This window comes from Phyllobates terribilis, unplaced genomic scaffold, assembly GCF_046119375.1.
Source record: "Phyllobates terribilis strain yellow unplaced genomic scaffold, ASM4611937v1 Scaffold_11__3_contigs__length_659146591, whole genome shotgun sequence".
NCBI lineage: Eukaryota > Metazoa > Chordata > Amphibia > Anura > Dendrobatidae > Phyllobates > Phyllobates terribilis.
Window position 1 is genome coordinate 351367281 of NW_027362771.1, and position 14151 is coordinate 351381431.

Genomic DNA, 14151 nt, shown 5'->3' on the forward strand with positions numbered 1-14151 from the left:
TCATCAGATTTGGCGTACCCTTATCTCGTGCCCTCATCAGATTTGGCCTATCATCATCTCACGCAATTATCAGGTTTGACCTTCCATCATCTCGCGCCCTCTTCAAGTTTGGCATACCATCATCTCACGTTATCTTCAGATTTGGCCTAACATCATCTCGCACCCTCACCAGGTTTGGCCCACCATCATCTTGTGCCTTCATCAGGTTTGGCCTACCATCATCTCGCACCCTCATCAGATTTGGCATACCCTTATCTCGCGCCCTCATCAGATTTGGCCTATCATCATCTCACGCCCTCATTAGGTTTGACCTTCCATCATCTCGCGCCCTCATCAGTTTTGGCAAACCATCATCTCGCGTTATCTTCAGGTTTGGCCTAACATCATCTCGCACCCTCACCAGTTTTGGCCCACCATCATCTTGTGCCTTCATCAGGTTTGGCCTATCATCATCTCGATCCCTCATCTGATTTGGCCTACCATCATCTCGCGCCCTCATCAGTTTTGGCCAATCATCATCTCGCGCCCTCATCACGTTTGGCCGATCATGTCGCCCCCTTATCAGGATTGGCCTACCATCATCTCGCGCCCTCATCAGGTTTGGCGTACAATCATTTCGCGCCCTTTTCAGGTTTGGCCTAGCATCAACTCGCGCACTCATCAGGTTTGGCCTATCATCATCTCGACCCCTCATCAGATTTGGCCTACAATCATCTCGCGCCCTTATCGGGTTTGGCCACTCATCATCTTGCGCCCTCATCAGGTTTGGCCTATCATCTCACGCCCTTATCAGATTTGGCCTACCATCTTCTCGTGCTCTCTTCAGGTTGGGCCTATCATCATCTTTTGCCCTTATCAGGAATGGCCTAACATCATCCCAAGCCCTCATCAGGTTTGGCCTTCCATCATCTCGAGCCCTTATTAGATTTGGCCAACCATCATCTCGCGCCCTCATCAGGTTTGGCCTACCATCATTTCGCGCCCTCATCAGATTTGGCATACCCTTATCTCGCGACCTCATCAGGTTTGGCCTATTATCATCTTACGCCCTCATCAGCTTTGGCCTCCCATCATCTCGCACCCTCATCAGGTTTGGCATACCATCATCTCGCGCCCTCATTAGGTATGGCCTTTCATCATTTCGAGCCCTCATAATGTTTGGCCTACCATCATATCGCGCCCTTTTCAGGTTTGGCCACTCATCATCTGGCGCCCTCATCAGGTTTGGCCTATCATCTCGCGCCCTTATCAGATTTGGCCTACCATCATCTCACGCCCTCTTCATGTTGGGCCTATCATCATCTCGCGCCCTCATCAGGTTTAGGCTATTATAATCTCAGGTATGGCCTATCTTCATCTCGCGCTCTCATCAGGTTTGGCGTATCATCATCTATCATCTTCACCAGGTTTGGCCTACCATGATCCCGCGCCCTCTTCAGTTTTGTCCTACCATCATCTCGCGCCCTCTTCAGAGTTGACGTAGCTTTATCTCGCGCCCTCATCAGGTTTAGACTATTATCATCTCACGCCCTCGTCAGGTGTGGCTAATCATCATCTCGAGCCCTCATCAGATTTGGCCTATCATCATTTTGCGCCCTCATCAGGTTTGGCCAATCATCATCTCGCGCCCTCATCACGTTTGGCCTATCATCTCGTGCCCTTATCAGGTTTAGCCTACCATCATCTCGCGCCCTCTTCAGGTTTGTCCCATCATCATCTCGCTCCCTCATCAGATTTGGCGCACTCTTTTCTGGTTTGGCTTATCATCATCTCACGCCCTCATCAGGTTTGGCCTTTCATCATCTCGTGCCCTCATCAGGTTTGGCATACCATCATCTCGCGCTCTCATCAGCTTTGGCCTATCATCATCTCTCATCCTCACCAGGTTTGGCCTACCATGATCTCGCGCCCTCTTCAGGTTTGTCCTACCATCATCTCGCGCCCTCATCAGATTTGACATAGCTTTATCTCACGCCCTCATCAGGTTTAGACTACTATCATCTCACGCCCTCATCAGGTGTGGCCATTCATCATCTCGAGCAGTCACCAGATTTGGCCTATCATCATTTTGCGCACTCATCAGGTGTGGCCTATCATCACGTCACGCCCTCATCAGGACTTGCCTATCATCATCTCGTGCCCTTATCAGGATTGGCCTAACATCATCTCACGCCCTCATCAGGTTTGGCCTTCCATCATCTCGAGCCCTCATCAGAATTGGCCAACCATCATCTCGCTCCCTCATCAGGTTTGGCCTACCATCATCTCGCGCCCTCATCAGATTTGGCGTACCCTTATCTCGTGCCCTCATCAAGTTTGGCCTATCATCATGTCGCGCCCTCATCAGATTTGGCGTACCCTTATCTCGCGCTCTCATCAGGTTTGGCCTATCATCTCACGCCCTCATCAGGTTTGGCCTTCCATCATCTCGCGCTCTCATCTGGTTTGGCATACCATCATCTCGAGTCCTCTTCAGGTTTGGCCTACCATCATCTCGCGCCATCATCAGAAATGGCGCAACCTTTTCTCGCGCCCTCTTCAGGTTTAGCCTACCATCATCTCGCGCCCTCATCAGGTTTGGCCTATCATCATCTCGAGCCCTCATCAGGTTTGGCATACCAACATCTCGCGCATTTATCAGATTTGGCCTACCATCATCTTGTGCCTTCATTAGGTTTGGACTATCATCATCTCGCGCACTCATCAGGTTTGGCCTATCATCAACTTGCGCCCTCATCAGGTTTGGCCTATGATCATCTTGCGCCCTCATCAGGTTTGGACTATCATCATCTCGATCCCTCATCAGATGTGGCCTACCATCATCTTGCGCCCTTATCAGGTTTGGCCTACCATCATCTCGCACCCTCTTCAGGTTTGTGCTACCATCATCTCACGACCTCATCAGATTTGGCGCAGCTTTATCTTGCGCCCTCATCAAGTTTGGCCTACCATTATATCACGCCCTCATCAGATTTTGCATCCCCTACTCTGGTTGGGCCTATCATCATCTCACGCCCTCATTAGGTTTGGACTTTCATTATCTCGCGCCCTCATCAGGTTTGGCGTACCATCATCTCGTGCCCTCTTCAGGTTTAGCCTACCATCATCTCGTACCCTCATAAGATTTAGCGTGCCCTTATCTAGCGCAGTCATCATGTTTGGCCTCCCATCATCTCGCGCCCTCATCAGGTTTGGCATACCATCATCTCGCGCCCTCATCAGGTTTGGCCTGTCATCATCTCGAGCCCTCATCAGGTTTGGCCATTCATCATCTCGCGCCCTCATCAGGTTTGGCGCAGCTTTATCTAGCGCCCTATTTATGTTAGGCGTAACATCATCTCACGTACTCATCAGGTTGGGCATTCTATCATCTCACGCCCTTATCAGGTTTGGCCTATCATCATTTCGCGCCCTCATCAGGTTTAGCCTATCATCATCTCGCACCCTCATCAGGTGTGGCCAATCATCATCTCGAGCCCTCACCAGATTTGGCATATCATCATTTTGCGCTCTCATCAGGTGTGGCCTATCATCACCTTGCACCCTCATCAAGATTTACATATCATCATCTTGTGCCCTTATCAGGATTGGCCTAACATCTTCTCGCGCTCTCTTCAGGTTGGGTCTATCATCATCTTTTGCCCTTATCAGGAATGGCCTAACATCATCCCAAGCCCTCATCAGGTTGGGCCCTCCATCATCTAGAGCCCTTATTAGATTTGGCCAACCATCATCTCGCGCCCTCATCAGGTTTGGCCTACCATCATCTCGCGCCCTCATCAGATTTGGCATACCCTTATCTCGTGCCCTCATCAGGTTTGGCCTATCATCATTTCGCGCCCTCATCACATATGGCATACCCTTATCTCGCGCCCTCATCAGGTTTAGCCTATTATAATCTCAGGTATGGCCTATCTTCATCTCGCGCTCTCATCAGGTTTGGCGTATCATCATCTATCATCTTCACCAGGTTTGGCCTACCATCATCTCGCGCCCTCATCAGATTTGGCATACCCTTATCTTGTGACCTCATCAGGTTTGGCCTATCATCATCTCGCACCCTCATCAGATATGGCATACCCTTATCTCGCTCCCTCATCAGCTTTGGCCTCCCATTATCTCGCGCCCTTATCAGATTTGGCCTACCATCATCTCACGCCCTCTTCATGTTGGGCCTATCATCATCTCGCACCCTTATCAGGTTTAGCCAATTATAATCTCAGGTATGGCCTATATTCATCTCGCGCTCTCATCAGGTTTGGCGTATCATCATCTCTCATCCTCACCAGGTTTAGCCTACCATGATCTCGCGCCCTCTTCAGTTTTGTCCTACCATCATCTCGCGCCTCATCAGAGTTGACGTAGCTTTATCTCGCGCCCTCATCAGGTTTAGACTATTATCATCTCACACCCTCATCAGGTGTGGCTAATCATCATCTCGAGCCGTCAACAGATTTCGCCTATCATCATCTCGCGCCCTCATCATGTTTGGCCTATCATCTCGTGCCCTTATCAGGTTTAGCCTACCATCATCTCGCGCCCTCTTCAGGTTTGTCCCATCATCATCTCGCTCCCTCATCAGATTTGGCGCACCCTTTTCTGGTTTGGCTTATCATCTCATCATCTCACGCCCTCATCAGGTTTGGTCTTTCATCATCTTGAGCCCTCATCAGGTTTGGCCAACCATCATCTCGCGCCCTTATCAGGTTTGGCCTATCATCATCTTTTGCCCCTATCAGGATTGGCCTAACATCATCTAAAGCCCTCATCAGGTTTGGCCTTCCATCATCTCGAGCCCTCATTAGATTTGGCCAACCATCATCTCGCGCCCTCATCAGGTTTGGCCTACCATCATCTCAGGACCTCATCAGAATTGGCGTAACCTTATCTCGCGCCCTCATCAGGTTTGGCCTATCATCATCTCACGCACTCATCAGATATGGCATACCCTTATCTCGCGCCCTCATCAGATTTGGCCTCCCATCATCTCGCGCCCTCATCAGGTTTGGCCTACCATCATCTCGCACCCTTATCAGGTTTGGCCACTCATCATCTCGAGCCCTCATCGAGTTGGCCTATCATCTCGCGCCCTTATCAGATTTGGCCTACCATCATCTCACGCCCTCTTCATGTTGGGCCTATCATCATCTCGCGCCCTCATCAGGTTTAGCCTATTATGATCTCAGGTATGGCCTATCTTCATCTCGCTCTCTCATCAGGTTTGGCCTATCATCATCTCTCACCCTCACCAGGTTTGGCCTACCATGATCTCGCGCCCTCTTTAGGTTTGTCCTACCATCATCTCGCGCCCTCATCAGATTTGACGTAGCTTTATCTCGCGCCCTCATCAAGTTTGGCCTAACATCATCTCGTGTACTCATCAGGTTTGGCATTCCATCATCTCACGCCCTTATCAGGTTTGGCCTATCATCATTTCGCGCCCTCATCAGGTTTAGACTATTATCATCTCGCACCCTCATCAGGTGTTGCCAATCATTATCTCGAGCCCTCACAAGATTTGGCCTATCATCATTTCGCATCCTCATCAGGTGTGGCCTATCATAACCTCACGACCTCATCATGATTTGCATATCAACATCTCGTGCCCTTATCAGGATTGGCCTAACATCATCTCACGCCCTCATCAGGATTCGCCTTCCATCATCTCGAGCCCTCATCAGATTTGGCCAACCATCATCTCGCTCCCTCATCAGGTTTGGCCTACCATCATCTCTTTCCCTCATCAGATTTGGCGTACCCTTATCTCGCGCCCTCATCAGGTTTGGCCTACCATCATCTCGCGCCCTCATCAGATTTGGCGTACCCTTATCTCGCACTCTCATCAGGTTTGGCCTATCATCATCTCATGCCCTCATCAGGTTTGGCCTTCCATCATCTCGCGCTCTCATCAGGTTTGGCATACCATCATATCGAGTCCTCCTCAGGTTTGACCTACCATCATCTCGCGCCATCATCAGATATGGCGTACCATTATCTCACGCCCTCTTCAGGTTTAGCCTACCATCATCTCGCGCCCTCATCAGGTTTGGCCTATCATCATCTCGAGCCCTCATTAGCTTTGGCATACCAACATCGCCCGCATTTATCAGATTTGACCTACCATTATCTCGTGCCTTCATTAGGTTAGGACTATCTTCATCTCGTGCACTCATCAGGTTAGGCCTATCATCAACTTGCGCCCTCATCAGATTTGGCCTATGATTATCTTGCGCCCTCATGAGGTTCGGACTATCATCATCTCGATCCCTCATCAGATTTGGCCTACCATAATCTTGCGCCCTTATCAGGTTTGGCCTACCATCATCTCGCAACCTCTTCAGGTTTGTCCTCATCAGATTTGGCATAGCTTTATCTTGCGCCCTCATCAGGTTTGGACTATCATCATCTCGATCCCTCATCAGATTTGGCCTACCATCATCTCACACCCTCATCAGGTTTGGCCTACCATCATCTCGCGCCCTCATCAGATTTGGCGTACCCTTATCTCGTGCCCTCATCAGATTTGGCCTATCATCATCTCACGCAATTATCAGGTTTGACCTTCCATCATCTCGCGCCCTCTTCAGGTTTGGCATACCATCATCTCGCGTTATCTTCAGATTTGGCCTAACATCATCTCGCACCCTCACCAGGTTTGGCCCACCATCATCTTGTGCCTTCATCAGGTTTGGCCTACCATCATCTCGCGCCCTCATCAGATTTGGCATACCCTTATCTCGCGCCCTCATCAGATTTGGCCTATCATCATCTCACGCCCTCATTAGGTTTGACCTTCCATCATCTCGCGCCCTCATCAGTTTTGGCAAACCATCATCTCGCGTTATCTTCAGGTTTGGCCTAACATCATCTCGCACCCTCACCAGGTTTGGCCCACCATCATCTTGTGCCTTCATCAGGTTTGGCCTATCATCATCTCGATCCCTCATCTGATTTGGCCTACCATCATCTCGCGCCCTCATCAGTTTTGGCCAATCATCATCTCGCGCCCTCATCACGTTTGGCCGATCATGTCGCCCCCTTATCAGGTTTGGCCAACCATCATCTCGCACCCTCATCAGGTTTGGCCTACCATCATCTCAGGACCTCATCAGATTTGGCGTAACCTTATCTCGCGCCCTCATCAGGTTTGGCCTATCATCATCTCACGCCCTCATCAGATATGGCATACCCTTATCTCGCGCCCTCATCAGGTTTGGCCTCCCATCATCTCGCGCCCTCATCAGTTTTGGCATACCATCATCTCGCATCCTCATTAGATTTGGCCTTTCATCATCTCGAGCCCTCATCAGGTTTGGCCTACCATCATCTCGCGCCCTTATCAGGTTTGGCCACTCATCATCTCGAGCCCTCATCGAGTTTGGCCTATCATCTCGCGCCCTTATCAGATTTGGCCTACCATCATCTCACGCCCTCTTCATGTTGGGCCTATCATCATCTCGCGCCCTCATCAGGTTTAGCCTATTATGATCTCAGGTATGGCCTATCTTCATCTCGCTCTCTCATCAGGTTTGGCCTATCATCATCTCTCACCCTCACCAGGTTTGGCCTACCATGATCTCGCGCCCTCTTTAGGTTTGTCCTACCATCATCTCGCGCCCTCATCAGATTTGACGTAGCTTTATCTCGTGCCCTCATCAGGTTTGGCCTAACATCATCTCGCGTACTCATCAGGTTTGGCATTCCATCATCTCACGCCCTTATCAGGTTTGGCCTATCATCATTTCGCGCCCTCATCAGGTTTAGACTATTATCATCTCGCACCCTCATCAGGTGTGGCCAATCATTATCTCGAGCCCTCACAAGATTTGGCCTATCATCATTTCACGCCCTCATCAGGTGTGGCCTATCATAACCTCACGACCTCATCAGGATTTGCATATCAACATCTCGTGCCCTTATCAGGATTGGCCTAACATCATCTCACGCCCTCATCAGGTTTCGCCTTCCATCATCTCGAGCCCTCATCATATTTGGCCAACCATCATCTCGCTCCCTCATCAGGTTTGGCCTACCATCATCTCGTGCCCTCATCAGATTTGGCGTACCCTTATCTCGTGCCCTCATCAGGTTTGGCCTACCATCATCTCACGCCCTCATCAGATTTGGCGTACCCTTATCTCACACTCTCATCAGGTTTGGCCTATCATCATCTCACGCCCTCATCAGGTTTGGCCTTCCATCATCTCGCGCTCTCATCAGGTTTGGCATACCATCATATCGAGTCCTCCTCAGGTTTGACCTACCATCATCTCGCGCCATCATCAGATATGGCGTACCATTATCTTACGCCCTCTTCAGGTTTAGCCTACCATCATCATGCGCCCTCATCAGGTTTGGCCTATCATCATCTCGAGCCCTCATTAGCTTTGGCATACCAACATCGCCCGCATTTATCAGATTTGACGTACCATTATCTCGTGCCTTCATTAGGTTAGGACTATCATCATCTCGCGCACTCATCAGGTTAGGCCTATTATCAACTTGCGCCCTCATCAGATTTGGCCTATGATTATCTTGCGCCCTCATCAGGTTCGGACTATCATCATCTCGATTCCTCATCAGATTTGGCCTACCATAATCTCGCGCCCTTATCAGGTTTGGCCTACCATCATCTCGCAACCTCTTCAGGTTTGTCCTACCATCATCTCGCGCCCTCATCAGATTTGGCGCAGCTTTATCTTGCGCCCTCATCAGGTTTGGCCTACCATTATATCGCACCCTCATCAGATTTTGCGTCCCCTAATCTGGTTAGGCCTATCATCATCTCACGCCCTCATTAGGTTTGGACTTTCATCATCTTGCGCCCTCATCAGGTTTAGCGTGCCATCATCTCGCGCCCTCTTCAGGTTTGGCCTACCATCATCTCGTAGCCCTCATAAGATTTAGCGTACCCTTATCTAGCGCAGTCATCAGGTTTGGCCTACCATCATCTCGCGCCCTCATCGGGTTTGGCCTATCATCATCTCGCGCCCTCATCAGATTTGGCATACCCTTATCTCGTGCTCTCATCAGGTTTGGCCTATCATCATCTCACGCCCTCATCAGGTTTGGCCTCCCATCATCACGCACCCTCATCAGGTTTGGCATACCATCATCTCGCATCCTCATTAGGTTTGGCCTTTCATCATCTCGCGCCCTTATCAGGTTTGGTCACTCATCATCTCGAGCCCTCATCGAGTTTGGCCTATTATCTCGCGCCCTCATCAGATTTGGCCTACCATCATCTCACGCCCTCTTCATGTTGGGCCTATCATCATCTCGCGCCCTCATCAGGTTTAGCCTATTATAATCTCAGGTATGGCCTATCTTCATCTTGCTCTCTCATCAGGTTTGGCGTATCATCATCTCTCACCATCACCAGGTTTGGCCTACCATGATCTCGCGCCCTCTTTAGGTTTGTCCTACCATCATCTCGCGCCCTCATCAGATTTGACGTAGCTTTATCTCGCGCCCTCATCAGGTTTGGCCTAACATCATCTCGGGTACTCATCAGGTTGGGCATTCCATCATCTCACGCCCTTATCAGGTTTGGCCTATCATCATTTCGCGCCCTCATCAGGTTTAGACTATTATCATCTTGAGCCCTCACCAGATTTGGCCTATCATCATTTCGCGCCCTCATCAGGTGTGGCCTATCATCACCTCACGCCCTCATCAGGATTTGCCTATCATCATCTTGTGCCCTTATCAGGATTGGCCTAACATCATCTCACGCCCTCATCAGGTTTCGCCTTTCATCATCTCGAGCCCTCATCAGATTTGGCCAATCATCATCTCGCTCCCTCATCAGGTTTGGCCTACCATCATCTCGTGCCCTCATCAGATTTGGCGTACCCTTATCTCGCGCCCTCATCAGGTTTGGCCTACCATCATCTCGTGCCCTCATCAGATTTGGCGTACCCTTATCTCGCGCCCTCATCAGGTTTGGCCTACCATCATCTTGCGCCCTCATCAGATTTGGCGTACCCTTATCTCGCGCTCTCATCAGGTTTGGCCTTCCATCTTCTCTCGCTCTCATCAGGTTTGGCATACCATCATATCGAGTCCTCTTCAGGTTTGGCCTACCATCATCTCGCGCCATCATCAGATATGGAGTACCATTATCTCGCGCCCTCTTCAGGTTTAGCCTACCATCATCTCGCGCCCCCATCAGGTTTGGCCTATCATCATCTCGAGCCCTCATTAGCTTTGGCATACCAACATCGCCCGCATTTATCAGATTTGACCTACCATTATCTCGTGCCTTCATTAGGTTTGGACTATCATAATCTCGTGCACTCATCAGGTTAGGCCTATCATCAACTTGCGCCCTCATCAGATTTGGCCTATGATCATCTTGCGCCCTCATCCTGTTTGGACTATCATCATCTCGATCCCTCATCAGATTTGGCCTACCATAATCTTGCGCCCTTATCAGGTTTGGCCTACCATCATCTCGCAACCTCTTCAGGTTTGTCCTCATCAGATTTGGCATAGCTTTATCTTGCGCCCTCATCAGGTTTGGACTATCATCATCTCGATCCCTCATCAGATTTGGCCTACCATCATCTCACACCCTCATCAGGTTTGGCCTACCATCATCTCGCGCCCTCATCAGATTTGGCGTACCCTTATCTCGTGCCCTCATCAGATTTGGCCTATCATCATTGTAACGGGTCCGGGAGGCGGAACCTCTGAGCTACTATACAAGGGGGACTGTAACGGGTCCGGGAGGCGGAACCTCTGAGCTACTATACAAGGGGGCGGCCCTTGTAAGGGAGCGGGTGGCAGTCTCTGGGTGAACGGACAGGGAGTTACGGCTAGTGATCAGGGCAGTCTCTGGGTAAGGGGTAGGTACGACCTGTGATGGCAGAGCCTCCGGGTAGGCTAGCAGGCAGATGGTAGATGTGTGCTCCCAGGTGAGCAAGCGAGAGTCTCTGGAATAGCAGGTGGTCACGGCACGTGACGGCGGAACCTCCGGGCTGGCAGGCAGGTAGGTAACGGAGAAGCGCTCCCAGGTGAGCGGGCAAGAGTCTCTGGAATAGCTGGTGGTCACCGCACGTGACAACGGGACCTCCGGGCTGGCAAGCAGGCAGGTAACGGAGATGCGCTCCCAGGTGAGCGGGCAAGAGTCTCTGAGATAGCTGGTGGTCACAGCACGTGACAACGGAGCCTCCGGGCTGGCAAGCAGGCAGGTAGCGGAGAAGCGCTCCCAGGTGAGCGGGCAAGCTGGTCCATAGACAGACTGACCGGAGTTGTAAGGCAGACCGTCGGACCTCAGGCAAGCAGGCAGGTAGCTGATGTGCGCTCCCAGGTGAGCGGACAAGTTGGTCCTTAGACAGACTGACCGGAGTTGTAAGGCAGACCGTCGGACCTCAGGCAGGCAGGCAGGTAACAAGTATTCAGGCAGGAATCAGGCAGGTAACTAGCAGGAAACTGGCAGGAAACTGGCAGGTAACTGGCAGGTAACTGGCAACGGGACCTGAGGGCTGAAGCACAGGTGAGACACAGGTGCAAACAACATTGCTCGGGCACCTCCATTTTGGAGGAGGTGCCTTATATATGATGAAGTCCTCCGGCCATTGGCCGGGGACTCCTTAGGGCGGCGCGCGCGGCCCCTTTAAGAGGAGGGGAGCGCGCGCGCGCGCGCCCTAAGCACAGGGGCCGGGAAGGGGCGCGCGCTGAGAGCAGAGCGGGAGGAGGACGCCGGGAAGGAGCGCGCGCTGACAGCAGAGCGGGGAGAGGACGCCGGGCACGGAGCAGAGCGGTGAGGGGAGCAGCGTCCCTGCCTAGCAGAGGGCAGGGACGCCAGCGCTACAATCATCTCACGCAATTATCAGGTTTGACCTTCCATCATCTCGCGCCCTCTTCAAGTTTGGCATACCATCATCTCACGTTATCTTCAGATTTGGCCTAACATCATCTCGCACCCTCACCAGGTTTGGCCCACCATCATCTTGTGCCTTCATCAGGTTTGGCCTACCATCATCTCGCGCCCTCATCAGATTTGGCATACCCTTATCTCGCGCCCTCATCAGATTTGGCCTATCATCATCTCACGCCCTCATTAGGTTTGACCTTACATCATCTCGCGCCCTCATCAGTTTTGGCAAACCATCATCTCGCGTTATCTTCAGGTTTGGCCTAACATCATCTCGCACCCTCACCAGGTTTGGCCCACCATCATCTTGTGCCTTCATCAGGTTTGGCCTATCATCATCTCGATCCCTCATCTGATTTGGCCTACCATCATCTCGCGCCCTCATCAGTTTTGGCCAATCATCATCTCGCGCCCTCATCACGTTTGGCCGATCATGTCGCCCCCTTATCAGGTTTGGCCTACCATCATCTCGCGCCCTCATCAGGTTTGGCGTACAATCATTTCGCGCCCTTTTCAGGTTTGGCCTACCATCAACTCGCGCACTCATCAGGTTTGGCCTATCATCATCTCGACCCCTCATCAGATTTGGCCTACAATCATCTCGCGCCCTTATCGGGTTTGGCCACTCATCATCTTGCGCCCTCATCAGGTTTGGCCTATCATCTCATGCCCTTATCAGATTTGGCCTACCATCTTCTCGTGCTCTCTTCAGGTTGGGCCTATTATCATCTTTTGCCCTCATCAGGAATGGCCTAACATCATCTCTGGCCCTCATCAGGTTTGGCCTTACATCATCTCGAGCCCTCATTAGATTTGGCCAACCAGCATCTCGCGCCGTCATCAGGTTTGGACTACCATCATCTCGCGCCCTCATCAGATTTGGCATACCGTTATCTCACGCCCTCATCAGGTTTGGCCTATCATCATCTCGCGCCCTCATCAGATATGGCATACCTTGTCTCGCGCCCTCATCAGGTATGGCCTATCTTCATCTCGAGCCCTCATCAGGTTTGGCATACCATCATCTCGCGCCCTCATCAGGTTTCGCCTATCATCATCTCGAGCCCTCATCAGGTTTGGCCTACCATCATCTCGCACTCTTATCAGGTTTGGCCACTCATCATCTCGCGTCCTCATCAGGTTTGGCAAAGCTTTATCTAGCGCCCTCATTATGTTTGGCGTAACATCATCTCACGTACTCATCAGGTTGGGCATTCCATCATCTCACGCCCTTATCAGGTTTGACCTATAATCATTTCGCGCCCTCATCAGGTTTAGCCAACTAGCATCTCGCATACTCATCAGGTGTGGCCAATCATCATCTCGAACCCTCACCAGATTTGGCGTATCATCATTTCGCGCCCTCATCAGGTGTGCCCTACCATTATATCGCGCCCCCATCAGATTTTGCGTCCCCTAATCTGGTTAGGACTATCATCATCTCACGCCCTCATTAGGTTTGGCCTTTCATCATCTTGCGCCCTCATCAGGTTTGGCGTACCATCATCTCGCGCCCTCTTCAGATTTGGCCTACCATCATCTCGTAGCCCTCTTAAGATTTAGCGCACCCTTATCTAGCGCAGTCATCAGGTTTGGCCTACCATCATCTCGCGCCCTCATCGGGTTTGGCCTATCATCATCTTGCGCCCTCATCAGATTTGGCATACCCTTATCTCGTGCCCTCATCAGGTTTGGCCTATCATCATCTCACGCCCTCATCAGGTTTGGCCTCCCATCATCTCGCGCCCTCATCAGGTTTGGCATACCATCATCTCTCATCCTCATTAGTTTGGCCTTTCATCATCTCGAGCCCTCATCAGGTTTGGCCTACCATCATCTCGCGCCCTTATCAGGTTTGGCCACTCATCATCTCGAGCCCTCATCGAGTTTGGCCTATCATCTCGCGCCCTCATCAGATTTGGCCTACCATCATCTCACGCCCTCTTCATGTTGGGCCTATCGTCATCTCGCTCTCTCATCAGGATTGACGTATCATCATCTCTCACCCTCACCAGGTTTGGCCTACCATGATCTCACGCCCTCTTTAGGTTTGTCCTACCATCATCTCGCGCCCTCATCAGATTTGACGTAGTTTTATCTCGCGCCCTCATCAGGTTTGGCCTAACATCATCTCGCGTACTCATCAGGTTGGGCATTCCATCATCTCACGCCCTTATCTGGTTTGGTCTATCATCATTTCGCGCCCTCATTAGGTTTAGACTATTATCATCTCGAGCCCTCATCAGATTTGGCGTACCCTTATTTCACGC